This window comes from Crocuta crocuta, unplaced genomic scaffold, assembly GCF_008692635.1.
Source record: "Crocuta crocuta isolate KB4526 unplaced genomic scaffold, BGI_CrCroc_1.0 scaffold179, whole genome shotgun sequence".
Taxonomy (NCBI): Eukaryota; Metazoa; Chordata; class Mammalia; order Carnivora; family Hyaenidae; genus Crocuta; species Crocuta crocuta.
Genome location: NW_027551568.1, coordinates 17,145,818 through 17,164,091, shown reverse-complemented (window position 1 = coordinate 17,164,091; position 18,274 = coordinate 17,145,818). Strand labels below are relative to the sequence as shown.

At 38.6% G+C, this 18,274-nt stretch overlaps 1 long non-coding RNA gene across 1 annotated transcript in view; it reads left to right on the top strand.

Annotated features, from left to right (window-relative positions):
* The first annotated feature begins 1,130 nt into the window (after window positions 1-1,130).
* LOC144220332 (uncharacterized) overlaps window positions 1,131-18,274 on the top strand; it is a 32,213-nt gene continuing 15,069 nt past the window's right edge. The window contains exon 1 of the long non-coding RNA XR_013331698.1: window positions 1,131-1,220. This is a non-coding gene — a long non-coding RNA (uncharacterized LOC144220332). The remainder of the gene's footprint in view (window positions 1,221-18,274) is intronic.

Below are 18,274 nucleotides of genomic sequence, written 5' to 3'. Positions count from 1 at the left end.
TACTGGACCTTTGGGCTATTTTGTGATTGTTGTGTTTTCTTCCCCTTCTCTTCTCATCCATAGAGACTTAGGTGCTAAACAAGTTTTTCTTTCCTGTTGTTATAGTAGAGTTTCAGGAGAGAGTAGAAGTCAGCATGCAGTTGCTCCCTGGAATGGAAAACTATGATCCTCCTTCATGGGTAACCTTACCTATATGGGATCATTTCTAGTTTTCCTCAGAGGCTAGACAGTCACTACTTATGTGACTCACTATGTTCATAGTTAGTTTCCTTACATATGATTGGGGATGATCAATACCTATAAATTAGGGTATCTGAGAGACCAAGTGAGGTAAGGTATGTAAAATTCATAGCACAGTGTATGGGACATATCAGGCACTCAACAAGTACCAGCTCCTTCAAATCGTTTGGAAAGAGGTCATAAAACAATTTTTAAAAGACAAAGGTTAGTTCCTCTTCCACTCATAACTCTGAGGTCTTCCCTGCCAAAAGTGATAAATTTCTCTCCCTAGGATTATAATGTCCTCCTGCATTCAATTCAGTATTAGACAGGCTTTGTTATTTACACTTGTTTTATACAAATGAAGATTCTTAGTATTGGTAGTGAGGTAAGATTTGGTGAAACATGGGCCCAACCTCAGAGACCTCATAGCTGAAAGCCTGAAAGTAGGTGTTTACTGTTTGGGACAGGCTTCTTTCAATTCCATGTGGGTTAGTAGAGATTCTTAGGAAAAACATAGACTCCCTTCTGGGAGACCAGAGGCTGTAAACCTGGCCATGTTGACATGCTTCTGGAGTTTATGCATTTGTTTTTTACTTTCTCTAATTAAATTGGAAAGGTTTTCTTCAGGTGAGGCAGGATTCGGTTTCCTTTCCCCTACTGCATATTCTGGGTGGAGGGAATCTGGTTAGACAATGATGGAGGATCCTGAATGTCTTTGCTTCCCATCTTTATACATCTAACAAGAAGCCAAGCTTCAAGATTCAGGTCTGTTCTCCGTGAACGTCCCACAGTGCCATCCTGCAGTCTGAAGTGCTCGCTCTGCATAGCTCCTTATTTGTGCTCTTCTGGCACCCTTCGTCTCTTCTTACCTTGATAAAGAGATGCTATCTCTCTTCTCCCCCCAGTGACAGGCCCTGGAGCTCCTCTCTGAGAATGAACACGTACATGCAAATATGACAGCAGAGAATATCCTCATGAATCCTGAGGACCTGACCTAGGTAAGAGCCGGGTCCTCCCCACTCCGCTCTATGTACGTTTTTAAAAGGATTTTACTTTTAAATAATCTCTACACCCAACGTAGGGCTTGAACTTCCAACCCTGAGATCAAGAGTCACGTGCTGTGTCAACTGAGCCAGCCAGGCACCCTTGTCCTGTGTACATTTTATTTCCTTGACAAACTTGAATTCCTCAGAACCGAAAATCAAGTTTATACACATTTACTTGGAAGAGTGTTAACTACTCTTTAATCACAACAGTGAGGTAAGTTAGTTGTGTCATTAAGGTGTTCTGAACTGAATGCAGTAGATGGAATGACTGGGCCTGATTCCCCTCTCCTCATGTGTAATTGCAAGTGTTGTCCATTCGTGCTGTTCCTGGCCTGTCCATCCATGCTGTTCGTGGTAGATGAAATGTGTTTCCCAAACTTTGACTTCAGGCATAACCCCAGAGATGCTAGTACCATCAGGGTATGGAAGTCTTTTGTGCAGTTGGCTTACCTTCTTGGGCTTCTGAAGACATAAGAAGAATGTGCTGCAGAAAGCTTTCCCCGAACTCCCAGCTTAGTGGCTCCAGCTGACCTGCTGACTCCCAGATATCATGGGTCCAGCTCAGCTGACTGGCAGATATATAAGTGATAAATAAATGTTGTTATAAGCTTTGCATCTTGTGGTTGTTTGGTATGCACCATTACTGAGAACATCGCAGACTAAGTCTAGTAGACCTTGACAGTGATATATATTTTCAGCTGCTAGCATGACTGATAACATGGATTTATTTTTTTGTAAGATCTTCATGTTACATGTGATCAAAGTACTATGTAGTTTCCTGTCATCATTATTGAATGATGGCACTATTGAGTGACTTTCCTATTTAATGTCTCTCTTATTTAATGTCTTTTTCTGCTGATCTCTGACTCCTGTGAGGTCAGCAATTATGTCTGATTTATTTCTTGCTAACCCCGGTGACTATCATGAGATCTAGTACATAGAAAGTACTCAATTAATATTAATCAAATCGATGAATAAATAGAAAGTCGATGGACAGACTCCCATGATACTTGGAAAAGCTATGTATTCCTCATCAGAAAAAGGAACAGAAATATGCACATGAACTCAGCATGTAATATAAAAGAGCTCATAAGACTTTAAAATCTGTCCAATTCTTGGGCTGAAAGCTTAGAACTCATGATTAGATAATGTGGAAACATTTCAGACACCAGAGCCTGAAAAGCCCCTAATTTTTGCTGTGGTATTTTAGGAATAAATGTCTATATACATTGGCAAGACTCAGTAATTTTCCAGGGGACAGGTTATTTGGCCAGATGAGTCACTTTCCCGGTCATGCTGTGTATCCTTCTGTAAGTTATTTCATCTTTTACTCATCAAACAGGCTAAGAGATAGGCCAGGAACAAAAGGAAACGGACTCAAAGGTCATTTTTCTAGGACCCAGAGGAGAGATATTATGTGACCAGAGAAAGGTAACAATATATACAAATGGTCATCACTGCTGAAAATGAAATGCATTATATTTAGTGAGTGTGAAGCTATATCCCTGGAAGAGAATAGAGGATAGTTAACAGTAGGGTGACTCTTTGAGGGCATTTGTATCTACACAGAAAGAGGGCAGAATGTTCTCATCCTTAATTTCCAGGTTGTGTCTCTTTGAAGCAGGCTATTCCCAGTCACACTGGGAAAAGTAAGGCAGCCCAGCAGGCCGAGATGGGGCTGTTTGTTAGAATTAAGTCCATTTAAATTTGGATGGGAGGAAATTTCATGTGTGGCTCTGTGGAAATGGAGAGGGAACCTTAAACTTGGGTGGGATGGGGCTGGGGGTGAGAATTCCAGTGGAGGATGAATGGACTATAGGCCCCATGAGTTCTTTCTTTTTCAAATCATCTCTTAATTATGCAATTTGTGGTGAGTCATTTGTTCTTTCTTTTATGTCTCAGAATGATCAGGTTTGTGGTTTGATTTTTACTTCCATGGTTGGGAGTCGTGATTTCTCCGCTTTTAGACCACTCATGACTCTCGGTGACTTGTGTAGGGTGAACAAAAGAGAATAGGGTAGAGACAAAATAGATGCACAAATTGAAACCACAGGGAGACATATGGTCTATTCCTAATGGTATGACTTTGAGCAAGAGACTTCTCCTCTCCAGGAAATGCCTTTCCCATCCCTTGAGATTATAACCTTCAATACTCACTTCCCTTGTTCCTGTTGAGATGATTCTTGTCACCATAGGTGCATGGGAACCGGGCCATCTACTGACTAGCATTGACCGAGACATTCAAACTCATGTAAACTAAGGTGTTAGTAAGCCAAATAAGAAAGAAACAAATGAGAGAGAAATTTCCCCTTTCATTCCAGACACAGAGAGTGAGGAAGTTTATGGAACTGGCTGGTGTTCTGGCTAACTGTAGGCTTAAGTTTGTATTTCATTATGAACAATGGAAATAAAAGCCATATTGAATATAGCATCCTTTTGTACTGGACTCAAATACTAAAAAAACACTCATCCATGTTTTGTTAAGTTTACAAAATGTTAGTATTTCATCACAAGAAAAATTCTCCAAATGTTTTATGTAGTAATGTCTTACTTATTCTGAACTTGAGCTAGCAACACAACAAATTACAAATTTCTATCAAATCTATTTTCTTGAAACTGAGAAATATATTGTTTCGGTTAAAAATAATATTTCACGGAAATCTTTTGAAAATTCATCAAGTGCATTTTTGCCCCATTGGGCAGATTATGTTGAATACATGTTAATCTTTCCTTAGTAACCAATCATTATTCTTATGTTCACATTTATCATAATCGACAGGAAGATAGCATGCTTTTCTTTCACCTTTATTGCTGATTCTCAGCTCTTTTTCTGCATGTGTAAACTTTTCTATACTTAGTTTCCTATACTTAGGAAAGGGTCATATGAATAAGTTGTTAGGATGACATATAAATTAAGAGTCAGTAGGATATGAATTAAGATCCAAGTTTCCTGGGGCACCTGGGTGGCTCAGTGGGTTAGGTGTCCGACTTCAGCTCAGGTCATCATCTCACGGTCCGTGGGTTCCAGCCCCGCGTCGGGCTCTGTGCTGACACCCAGCTCAGAGCCTGGTGCCTGTTTCAGATTCTCTATCTCCCTCTCTCTCTGATCCTCCCCTGCTCATGCTGTCTCTCTCCCTCTCTCAGAAATAAATAAAACATTTATTAAAAAAAAAAAGATCCAAGGGTCCTGACAATAAGGAACAAGCTTTAGAATGTTTAGTCATTGTCTGTGAGAGCTTTGCTATTTACTTCTTGAATTTTCAAATCACATTCTTGATATGTGAAGTTTACATTGTATGTGCTAAATACACACCTGTGCAAGACATACAGAAAGGTGTGTGTGTGCTTCTGTGTGTATATGTGTAAAGGGTCCAACATTGTATTGTGGAAGAAGCATGGCCATTAATCTTCAAACAGACCCTAACAATACTCCACTGATAAATAACTGTGTGACCTTGGGAAAAATCCCTTGTTCTTTTTGAGACATGGAGTTATAAAAATACCAATTTCTTTTCTTTTCTTCTTTATAAAGATACATGGCTAGTCCTTCTCCCTGTATCTATTGTCAATCTCTTTGCTACTAGAAATATTGAACTTGTTTCCTGTTATAATTAAAACTGGCAAAGTGATTTCCTTAATTAAGTTATTTTCTACCAGCTTATTTGTTTAAACTACTTCGTCCAAGAACTGTAACTACATGGCATATAGGCCACCAGTTTTTCTTTCATAAATGATAATCACTCTCTTTTCCAGTAAGCCTAGGTGAAGCCTCAGCCCTTCCCACACAGCGCTGGGTTCCACAACCAATCCACCAGTACTGGCACATAGGATGAAACCCAAACCCTTGATTTAGTCACTGGAATGACAATTCCAAGATCATAATAATTTTGACTGGTGTAGAAACAGGTGCATTGAGAAGTAGACAGAAGAGCTTCCCCTAATGTGTTAGTGAGTAGTGACGGGAGAAACCTGAAGATCTGTGTTGGAACAGATATATGTGATAGCAGAAGGAGCACAGCGAGGGTCTGATGAACATTTCCCATCACTCTGGTCAGCATCCTCTGTCACGATGCCAAGAAAATAAGCTTGCTCAGCCCTGGCACTGGTAACAAGTCTATCAACTATTCTTAACAGCCCTCAGTCTGAAAGAGTACTGTGTTCATGTTCATCTCATAATTTAGATGCCTTTATTGTGAGTTTTATCATTTCAGAGGGAATATCGTCCAGTTTTCAGTCCAGTTGAGTGAACATGTATGTATTAAGCACCTACTCTGTGTGAAGCATGCAAATCACGCCAAGTCTGTGAGGCTGTCCCAGCTCTCACAGTGCTCATAGATAGGTGGAAGTATGTACCTGTGGATGCATGGATGCTATCCACGGTGATAGTTTCCATGAGAGAGGAGAGCACATCCATTCATTGATTCTTCTACCTCTCATCCTCTCCAGAACTCAGTAGGCATGTAGGTAGTCTAATTTCCTAACTAGAGTGAACTCAAAAGTCTAAATCTTAGACATTACCAACCAGTAATGTATGTGTGCTAGCTTAAAACAAATCATCTTCATCAGCATCACCCCCTTTAAAAAGTCAGTCAGCCCCGGAGGCTAAACAGACTCTAGGATCTGCAATGTGCCATTTCAGAAATGAGTTCTGTAGCTCATTCTTTTAGAATAATCTTTAAATTTATTTGGCAAGCCTATTATATCCAGGGAACGAGCTAAGCTCTGGGAGTACAGAGAGAAACAAGATCTATGACTGCCTGAGCTGCTGGGTCTAGGGAGATAACTAACATGTAAATAAGAAATTAGCATAAAATGGAGGCATCAGAAAGCCATGGCATTTGAGTTAAACTGGATGGATGAGCAGACATTCATCAGGTAAAGAAATAAGATAAGGGTATTCTAGAAGGAAGAAATTTAGAGGAAATGGCAAGTCAGTAAGCACCAGGGCAATTTATGAGCAGGCACATGAGTTATCTGTTGTGTTAGCACTTGTAAGGTGAGTGGGGAGCTGGCAGATAGATGGAGGAATGAGTCAAAATGGGATCGAAACTGAGGTTCAGGTCATGAGAAGTGTTGACGTGCACATCAAAAACTTTAAATTTTAACCATCGGTAAGGAAGTTGCTCAGGAAATATAAGTATGGGAATGACATAACACTGATAGTCAGCATTTAAGCATATCCTCTATCTTTTCAACAAATCTTCATGAAATTACATTAAGCTGGTGGCTCTAATATTATCTCCATTTTACAAGGTACAAAACTGAAACTTAGGAAGGTAAAGTAATTGTTTTATTAAACAAGTAAATGTCAGAACCAGGACATAAACAGTTTTGCTCCTAAGCTCTGAACCTATGGAATGGAAGAATAAAAGACTAGAAACAAGATGTTTTAAGGGGAAATGACAAATTTTCAGGCAGGGGATGGAGGCAATTGGCTCCAGGGCAGAGGGGGTGGGTGCAGATGAGATAAAGGCTGTGGTACCGTATGCTTCAAGGATAGATACCCTTCTGTCATTTTAAAAGGCACCAAAAAATCACATACCCATTATTTTACATCCACTCCTTTTTAAATTTTAAAGCACTGTTACTGATTTGACCATCCATTTGACTATTTGCAAAGAGAACAATCAAGGATAAAAATTCACAACCATCAAGAAAGTTAAAATGAAAACATTGAGTCCAATTCTAAAGCAGAATGATCTGATCAACTTCAGTGTTGCTGGAATCATGCATGATTTGTTGGGTACAGTAATTTTCTCAATCATTTTTTCATTCAACAATCACTTATTGAGGACCTACTTTATCTTAGGTCCAGTGCTCAGTGATGGAGATCTAGTGATTTGATATAATTTAGCAAGAACCAAATGGAGAGTCTTGTGTCTCAGGATGTAAACTCTTGACATTACTTGGAAAATAATAGTAAAGGAGAAGTTATTATTGCAGCGTGTAGGTGTAATGTTTTTGTTAAAATAGTTTAAAAATCCATTCTCTTAATACCTTTCACTCCCATCTCATATTCCAGGCAATGTTATTATAAGAAGAAAGGTCCCCATGATGTATTTTGCACATTTATCAAAGAACAGATTGTAGCAAAAGACTTTGCTTCTGTGACAATAGCTTTGATTAACACCTATCAAAATAGAACCATCATTTGCTCACTTAAGCATTTGTTAAATAACTCAATCTGCTACTGAATTAGAAGCCAGATGCCTCTATCTCTGCACGTGCTGAGAGGGCAGTTGACACCTCCTTCTTCCGCCCCAAGCCATGAGTGGCCTTTGCCTATAGAATGTCTCAGGCTTGTAAACCAGTCCAGGGTTCTAGGATCCTATAGACTTAAGTGTTTTCTCTAGAGTGGCCTGTGGTATCTCAGTGGTCCATTCCATGCATCAAGTAAAAGATCCTGTAATGGTTACACCCACCAGAATGGTGCCTGTGAAGGGTGATGCCATACTGCGAGGGTAGGCCTTCATCACCCAGGCTGAATCCTATGTCACCTGCAAAGTAGTGTGAAAATCTGGATCAGTAGGTCATATTGATGAAAGAAACCAACTTCACAGAATCTCATTACAAGTGGTGCTCAACACATGACGGGGCCATGACTAGGACACTCCATACTAATATTCATTTTTAGAAGATCTGTAATCATTAATACCTGCTTTCTTATACTTGGGTAAGGTCTGCTTGTCATGTTCATTCCGGGTTTGTTCCCTGAAGCCAAAAAGAATAAATTCATCATCATGACTAAAAGATGGTGCTTGGGGAGCCTGGGTGGCTCAGCACATTAAGCATCTTGCTTTTGATTTCAGCTCAGGTCATGATCTCATGGTTGTTAGTTTGAGCCCCAATCCCCAAGTTGAGCTCCATGCTAGGCGTGGAGCCTGCTTTAAAAGGAAAAAAAAAAAAAAAGATAGCTCTCTTCTGTGTGATTCAGGTCTTCTTTTTCTTCAATTAAGCAACTAGATTTCCTGTTGTTCTTCAACTAACACCATTTCCAGACCCCCTCATTATCCTGAGCACTTTCTTCTTGACTCACTCCAATTCTTCAGTGTTCCTAGTTAAAATGTGGTACCAAGTACTGAATTTAGCACAGTATCCTAAATGAAATCTGTTCAGGAAAAATTACAAAGCAATATGAATTCCTTACTGTTCTATGAGTAAAATCTAAAATATCCTTTTTGAAAAAATATGACAGCCATATCTACAGTTTCTAATGAGGAACGCTCTTGCCTTACAGCCTTTGCACTTTCTCTTCTCTCAGGAAAGCTTTCCTCAGATATTCACGCGGCTTCCTCCTCACTTAAATCTGTCCATGAGTCACCTCCTCAGCCACCCCCACAGAAGCAGGGTTCCCCCTTCACTCTCTTGCCCCCTGCGTGGCTTTATTCTTTTATTATAGGACTATCATCACTTGATATGTAATTATTTTATGTGTGTATCATCTGCCTCCTTCACAAAATGCGTGCTCCATGAGGCAAGAGAGTGTTCTCTGCTGCGTCCCTCTGTATGTGGACTATAGAAGACAGCCAATAAATATTTGTGGGCTGAATGAAAATTGTGCATGTGATCAATCTTTCCCATGAAATGCTGTTAGATTAAGTCTTTGCCCATTTTTCATTGGCAATAAGTTGTTTTTCTAATTAAAAAATAGCTTATATGTATTGCAAATAATCAGGCAATATAGGTAAGCAAAAAAAAAAAAACCTACTGAAAATCTCTTGTTTCTACACAGATTTTTAGTATATAATTTTCTAGACTGTCATTCATATGTATAAATATATATATATAACTAAAAGGAGAAGTTTACGTATTTTAACCTGAATTATCTTTACTGTGTATTCCCTTAGCAGAAAATATTCTTAGTAAATAAGACCATATAATATTTTACTATGCAAGTATATCATAATTTAACATAGCTTACTTAACTGGTTGTCAGTTATTAGAAATACAGATTATTTCAGATTTATTGTGGACTTAACAGTATTGCATCAGACTGTGTTGTAGCCAAACTTATGGATTACTCATGATTATTTCTTTCATATTAGGATTTGTGCATCACGGAGTATAAAATATCCAATACCGCTAATAAGTATTGTAAATAGACACATGTAAACTTTGAATACTCAAGCATTTTTGGTTTTTAGAAGTAGGGAAGAAGACATATGTGTACCACTAGCAAAAGTGTAAACTGACCTAGTATTTCTGTTAGGTAGTATTATACCTACCAAACAAGGAAAACAACATAAGTTATAAGTTCCTTCTTTGTCTGTAAAATTTATTATTTTTCCCTTGACCTAAAGGAAAAATCAAATACATTTTTAAAAAAGTTTTCATCCTCCTTTTCTGTTGAAGTTTTTTATTTTTGGAATCTTGAGTCTGTACCTGATCTAGGCATCCCTACTCTTCACTTTGTACATCTGGTGAATAAATCTTCTGAGTCTTTGCTTACAATAAATAGATTACAAAGTTTTGAACAAGCCATGTCAAAGACAAAGTAACCTTGCAAACCATTAAGCACTTTGTTAAGGGTTTTAAGACTTTTTTTTTTTTAAATGAAGACTGATGTAGAGAAATGAAGTGACTTTTAGTAGAAAGGTACAGAGAAAAAGAGTTTTTAAAGCAATTTAAAACAAAGCAAAATATAAAGGAAGGCTACACAGGTAACAATTGTCTGTTTCAATGAAGAGAAGTCCCAAGCACAGCTCAGGATTCAAGTGCCCTCACTGACAGTTCTAAATCGCGCCCTTGGCTGCTGAAGGTGCTTCTGTAGGGCAAATGCTGATCCCTATCTCCACTGAGGATAAAAGAAGACACTCAAATTAAAGATCAAGGTTTTGATAAGAAAGAACTCCTTAACAACACAGAACTTCAAGTATTAGAATATTCTGCAAATGAAGATTCTATAATTCTTATGTTTAAGAGATTAAATAAGTTAATGATAGCAGTTCATTACAGTAATAGCTAATTTGTTAATACTTAGCTATTTACTAGTAAAATAGTAATTTGTTATCTCTCACAGTCTATACATCTGGATCAGGCCCACTTATCAGCTTGCTTATGTGTCTGCAAGTAGCCTAGGGGTTTATTGGAAATGGCTAGTTTAGGAGTTTCTATGCTGAGATGATTTTGTTCTGCTCCATGGGATCCCCAACAGGCTATCACAGACTTCTCAAGGAGCAGGAAAGGTTCAAGAGAGGAGCAGAAATATGCAAGCACTTTTTTGACATTCTGTGTGCATCATTTGTTATGTCCCTTTGTCTACAGCAAGTCACACAGCCTAGCCAATGAGGAAGTAGATTACCAAAGGCAAGGATACAGGAAAATGTAAAAACAAAAACAAAAAACAAAAACCGTGGGGCCATTAATGTTTCAGTCATTCATGTGGGAGTGTCTAGTAAAATCATTGGTTCAAAGGAGGCCCCCAGCATTTATCTCTGAGTTAATAAGACTAATGTCCTTGATGACTTTGGCATAGTCACATCGGAAGGCAGAATGACTGTTTGAGGTATCATCTGAGCTTATGACTCTATGACCTGGAAATTAGTTTTTCTTATGCCATAAGACTGACAAGATTGGTATCTATGTTTATAGTAGTAATATATTATGGCCCAATTTCAGCATCTTATAATGGACTTTTATCGATAACAGGTGTTCCTACTGGTCTCATTTGAGCTTAAAACCTAGCTTCCAATATGATGTACATTTATTTCTGTGTTTATTTAACTGCATTAGAAGGTTAATAAAGGATATACCTGCCTGAAACTACCATGAAATGTACACTCTTCAACTTGGCCAAATTGTTACATGTGGGTCTCAACAGTAGGCAACGTCTGCTAAGAATATAGACAATATAAATAAATATAGGATTCCACAGCAGGTATAAGAACACCAAAAGAAGATTTATAAGGAAAGTGTCTGAAAAGCAATGTGTTTGGAAAAGTCAAAGAGATAGTTGTTAACTAAACACATTTTTAAAAATTTCCCAACATGCATGCAAAAACAAACCAGAAGTATTCTTGGAGAGATATGTATGTGTGAGTGGAATAAAGGAGAGACGACTTTCTTCGCTTGCTGGGTTTAGTTAAAGGGTGGGTGAATTTGACTGGATGACATGGTCATTAACTGTATGGACTTTGTGAAACTAGAGCACTGTTGATGGAATGAGGAGATATAAGGGAATTTATCGGGTCCTCTGGGAGGCAAAAAGATTGCTTACACCTGCCTCAGTCTTACAGCTGCCATTATGGCTGTTTGTGCAGTAAACAGAACTGCCTCCTCTCTCTCTCTCTCTCTCTCTCTCTCTCTCTTTCTCTGTCTCTGTCTGTCTGTCCTGGGACATCATAGTAATAATTAAAATATGTCCATTAATTTTTATTTTCTCTGAAAAAGTCCTTTGTAGGAGTCAGGTCACATACTATTATTCCCATTTTACAGATAAGGGAAAGGAGGGTAAGATAAGGACAAGTGACTTGCTCCAAGTACATAGTTAGTGGAGGCTCTTCTTAATCCACCTCAAGTCTTTCCTTCCTACAGTTTACTCTTTGTTCCTATATGGGTTTAGGGTCACAATCATCCCACTCCTTGTGAAGGCAAATGATTGGTGTCCCTGGTCAATTTATCCGAGGGAAGTAGAGGTTTAGGAGAATCAAACAAGAGATCACTGAATACATATATTGAGAAAAGAAAACAAGATCAAGGTAGATAATATTACAGGAATTCAAAACAGGTGGCCTGAGAACCAGCTGTTTCTTTGACAACTTCATTTGATTGGCATAATGATTTGAAGCATAATGTGGCATATGTTTGATTGCAATACAAGCAGATTAGCACCTATGATTTAATACTTATATTTTTATATACTGATGATGCTGGTTTGGCTTCTGCAAATATTTGGTATTGAAACTCTGAATTAAAATTTAAATTAAGAAATTCAATAGTGCACTTTAAAGAGTATGTCAAGAATCTGTATCCTTTTAGGGCACAAAATGTTGACTGGTTCTTGTGACTCTGGTTGGTCACATGGTCCGTGAGTACGATCCGGCAGTATGGATTGGGAATGGCGGCTGAATAAGGGAACGCTGAATGTGCACATTGTGGATGAAGCCTACTCTGTGAGTCTGCGCAGAACTGCCGCTGCACCAGAGTGAGGTCAGCGTGGCATTTGGCATGCGCTCCCATCTCCCTAGAGGGATTAGAACTGTTGAAACACAATATGTTCCCTGAAAACTGGCTCTAAAAGGAGAAACTGTCATCCTAATTATGTCACAGAAATTGGGGATTGTGTTGATCACCAAAGCCAGTAATGAACACTCAAGGACACATCATGGTGAGTTGAATTTAATCACCTTTAAGCCTCAGCTTTAGACATTTGAGATGTCCCTTCACCAGATCCTAAAAAACACTGGGGAAAATATATCCCACTTGACCGAGGGAAAAGGAAAGTCTTTCTAGTACTAACTACGTATGTTTTGCAGACTCTGTTTCAATATACTATAGTCTTTGTAGATATTTTACAAAAAATAATAATTGGATTCACGAGGATCGACCAGATTTTTCTTGCCTTGGACTGGACCACATTGGATAGCATCCTCTTCTAAATCATGGGTATCTTCTGCCTGTCCTAATCAGTTATTCCCCTCATGGTTCTTCAAATCATTTGGCTAAGAACACTCAGCTTGAAATAAATCCACCCTGATTGTCCCTAAATTTAAGATTCCCATGCTAGTCTAAGAGATTAGGAAATTGACAGGAAAGGAGAAGGGAAAGAACTTATTCTGCTCCCAATGACAGACAGAGGTAACTCTTAACACAGTACTTACCATATCTCCAGCGATGTTGGAAGTGGTTCATGTGCATCAACTCCATCAATCCTCAGAGAAAATCTATCCCCAATTTATGACTACTGTCTCCATTTTACAGGAAACTGAGGCAGACAGATGAGGTGATGTATCTAACTGTGCACAGAGAGTAAGTGACAGGCTGGGATTTACACCTGAGCTGTCTCTCCCCCAAGCTTCTGCTCTTGACCTTCATGTTATTCTTTTTTCCTAGGTGAACTGGACAAGTCACCCAGAATTTTTTCTACTTAGTGTCTTTGCTCAGGCTTCTCTCTTCTGGAGTGTCCTTCCTCAGATTCTCTGCCCGTTGAGGTCAAGTTTAATTATTTTCCCCTGTATGAAGCCTTACCTAATCCTTCCTAGCCTCTCTATTCTTTCATCTCCTCTGCCATAACACTTATCCTTTGGTGTTGTCATCTCCCTCCTACAAAGTATAGTCAGCTCCTTGAGGAAGAGGGCTACCATGTCATTTTTTATATTTGTATATCTACAGTGTCTTGGATAATATGTGGTACCTAGTGAAGAGTAGGTATTTCTATTGGACATGAATGAATGAAGATAGTTGGATATGCTTATTAATAAAAGTAGGTTTTATATTTCCTTTAGCATTATTTATTTTATCTGACATATTTATTAATCTCTGACCTAATAGGAAGTGTTTTTATTGGATACTTGTCAGATACTCTGATGACTCTAGACATATGGGTCCCTGTTTATTTTAAAGCTCAGTTGAAATGAAAGAATGGATAACCCTGACTTAGGTAAATTTAGGTAACTTCTTTGATCTTGAGGCTGTTGTTTCTGAATCTTAATTAGCTTCAGCAAATCAGCAGTGGCCTGTGGTAAAATAAATGGTTTGCTGTAGTTCCTTTATGAATCTCACAGAGTATCTGCATTCCCCATATTTCATTAGATGTCATTATTTTACAGTAATTGCTTAATCTGAAATAATGACATGTGCAAATTATATGAGACTCCATCCATTGATGTTTCTCTGAACACTTATGGTGTTAGTCTTCTTTTAATTATTTTCTCTGCACCGGAGTGTTCACTCTTCTCTCTGCTACTGCTCTGGGTATTCATGGCTGAACAAATCAGTTATTAAAAGAAAACATGTGCCTTTTGTGCATTTCCTGAATGTCTTAAAGTATCATTATTTGATGAGTGACTTGTAGAAATATTTAACTCATCCTGCTTGACAGATGTCATGTGCTCAACAAGTATAATGAACGTGCTCTCTGCTACTGAGAAGGCTGTGTTTGTAATGGTTTTACTCTGATTTCAGCACTGCCAGGGGTGAGAGGTTTCTGGTTTAATCACAGCCATGTTTTGCCTCAAAAGCGTTGAATCGTCTGACCTTGATAACTATCTCCACAGAATACACTTTCAAGGTAGAAAAAGAAAGAAAGATTTGCATCAGGTCGAGGTTAACTGTAGCTGATATTTGCTTAATAATTAGTCTCCTACCATTCTGGCTTATGATATAATAAATGAACTATTTTGGGGAGAAGGAAGGTCAATGTTATATTCCATTTACTGCAATAGGTGAGCTTCCAATTGGGGACTTAACTTGAAGAGGATTTTAATAAAGGAGAGGTGCCTTAAAAAATGTCTAGGTTACCATAGCACATTTAAGGGATTACTTCTGTCAATGGGGTTATTTTATGTTCAGAAAAGGAAACTTTAGACATAGGCTCAGTGACCAAGGGCTTGGTCTTCAGATGAATTCTTGTGAATTTTAAAACCTTTTCTATCTGCATTTCCAAAAGCCTCTCAGGCACATGCCTCTCTAAGGGTTACCACAATGCTTAACAGCTAGTACATACTACTGTGCATATCAGACCTTCTAGGAATGGCTTTTTTCTCATACATAGAGCCTGCTGGGTCATCCTTTAGGACAGAGATCCTGCCCTGATGACACTATTTGCAGCTCCTAGTATAATGTCTGGGCCACAGTAGCCCTTCGAAAATAGCTATTGGGGTGGGAGGGTGCTGGGGGGCTCAGTTGGTTGGGCAGCTGACTTTGACTCAGGTCATGATCTCATGGTTCGTGGGTTCGAGCCCCGCATCAGGCTCTTTGCTGACAACTCAGAGCCTGGAGCCTCCTTTGGATTCTGTCTCTCTCTCTCTCTCTCTCTCTCTCTCTCTATCTCTCTGCCCCTCCCTAATGCATGCTCGGTCTCTCTCTCATGCTCTTGAAAATGAATAAACATTAAAGGAAGAAAAAGAAAAAAAACAGCTATGAGATTGATTACTTTTTTAATAATTATAATATTGCCACATTAATGGTGACAAAGCAAATTTTATTGACTCATTCTTTTCCACAAAATATAAGAATTCCAGCTCCTTTCAAATTCAAACCCAGTATTTCCTAGGAGTAGCTTGAGGTGTTCCTTATAAGCATCCTCATCTTATTTTTCTTCTCCACCGTCCCCATGATAACTTAGCTGATGCCCAAGTCAAAGGCATGTTTTTCACTTCTTCTCAAAGCCACAAACATTCCAAATCGTAACATAGGCCTGTTTCTCTGAGGATATTCACAGTGCTGATGGCTGTCTCTTATGCAAGTGGACAGAGTCTCCTTTTGCTCCCCTTTGCCATTTTGGAATTAAAGATAAACCAAACCATATTATTTTTACAAAGTATCCTCATGTCTCACAAAGTTCCCCCACAGAGCAGCTTTTTATTCTTACCTGAAGCCCCTTTCTCCATCCATCTTGGTTATGTGTCCATGGTGCCAGTCTTCATACTAATATCTGGTTTCAACCCCAATTTTCATGTTGCTTTCCTATCCTGACCTCTCCCCAGGGACCAATTAAGGATTTCCCTTTTTATTCAGACAAAAATAGAATTTTATTTCCTTTTTAGCTAATTTTCTACTTTCCATCTTCTTTCATTCAGGCACTCATTTATTTAACACAGTGTTGTTGGATCAAGATTATGTACCAAGCACTATAATAGATTCTGGGGATAAACTGAAGAATAGCACAGATGAAATTCCTATCCCTTTGGAGTTTAAAATTCTCTTCACTTGAAGATGCCCAGATATGCTTTAATCCCACTTAACACTTAACTTGGATTCATGCTAAGTCCTAAAACATGACATATGTTTTTGTCTCTCTTGCTAAAACCTTAATGTCCAGAAAACTTCATCCCAATGTTTTGATTAATTAGGGCAAGGCATAACTTCTGTAATTTGAGGATTTATAAACACATTAGGAAGAGGCAGAGAGTAAGAAGGAGCAAAGCTACTTATAAGGGCCTTCTTTAGTGCAATGGAGACAAGAAGAAGTATATGGGGAGATGAGAAAGACATTATTTGATCATCTGATTAGGAATAATGATATGAAAATTCCCAAATAATATGAGGAAATAGAAATAGTCTTAGTTAGGACCCTAGAAGACAGAGAAGGGGTGGTATGTGGAGAAAAAGAATAACAGAAGGAGCTGGGCCTCAGAGGTCAACTCCAATGTAAAGGCAGCCTCTCCATGGAAGGGTTGATTAAGTCTGTTTAAAATCCTAGAGTTGGCTGAACTATCTTATAAAGAACATACACTTAATGAATGATTTTTTTAAATTGTCAGCAAAGCCCAAATTCTTGAAATATTTTGTTTTTAAAAAACCCACAAAAACAGACACTTGAAAACAAGGTAACCTGTTTGCCAACAGTCCCAGTCAATCATGGAGAGATACCATTTTTCAAGAGTGTCTTGTCAAGAAAACAGTGACTAACTAGCTGAAACCATAAATAGGAAAGATGATCACCCATGAGCTGATGAAGTTCCCCAAGAACCGAGGGTAGGAGACCCAAAAGGAATTTCTTTTCAAAACTCCTGTTATAATTGCTAACATTTTCCTCTTTTGAAGCCTCTCACCCAAATGGGAAGATGGAAAAATCAATCAGCTAAACTGCAGGAGACAAACCTGAAAGACACCAAAGGTTGAATTTTTCCTATACTTGACTTTTGGAAGCTGCTCAAGTCACTGATCACTCCAAGAAGTAGGCCATGGCCCAGGGATGTGAACCATCAGTCAAACCTCCTAATGACCATGTCACTGAAGGGAAGCATTACTTGGAACTCAGTGCCAAGAATATTCTTTATGCAAATAAAGTGTATAATCACTTAAAGGAAAGCTCTTAGGATAATATTCATCCCAGAGAAGATATTGTGGGTGCTGCTAAATAAGATACATTAAAACAATACATTTTTCTACAATTTCCTTCAAAGTTTCCTTTTTTTTTTTTTTTTTTTTCAGAAGGAAAACAGATGTGGCCCTAGAAAGAATACAACACAAATAAATCTTGGGTCCCCACATGGCTCAATGTATAGAATCATGAGAAAGAAACCAGGTTCAACATCCAAACGGTAATATAAACTTTTCAGCAACTTAGCTGAATGAGATAAGAGGCCAACAGAGTAATTTAATTTTTTCTCCCATTCTTCCTTCAGATTTGCTCTATGGGTCATTTCTTTCTCTGCCTCTACATGAAAACATAGATTTGTACCATATCTTTTTCATCATCGTTAGTTCTAACCACCATCTCATTTCAGCAATTAAAAATGTCCCATCATCAGTATAATGATCAAGACTCTGATCAGGTAACACATACAGAGCTATTCATCTCCCACCACCTTGCACTGCTTTAGATCTAGAAGTCTCGCTGGGGAAGAGGAATGTGAATGGCTTCTTCTACCATCTTTGATTAGATCTTTGCCTTCTCATTAGCTGGGCTCCTGACCAGACAAGGTACATTTAGGGAGGTAATGGATTAGGAGAGAAGGATCATAGCCCATGTGGCTGGGTGGTCACCATCTGTCACTGGCTTTTCTGCATTTGAAGATTAGGATTGGCTCATTCTCTCAGGACCTGTACTATGCTTCTCAGAATAATAAAAGTTGTATAATAGAAAGTGAGTGTCTGGGATTTTTTCAAGTATTGGTTACATAGCTCTAAAACCCTTGAAATCCCTGAATTCATGAGTGTTTTACATATGCTAACAAGATGACTGTGATTGGGGACCCCCTAGATAGTGTCACAGTGGGTACTGGTCACCAGATAGCCCAAGGCCAATTAACACCTCCCTAGGGAAAGTGGGTAGAGATTAACTCAGTCACCAATGGTCAGTGATCCAGTCAATCATTCCTACTAATGAAACCACCATAAAA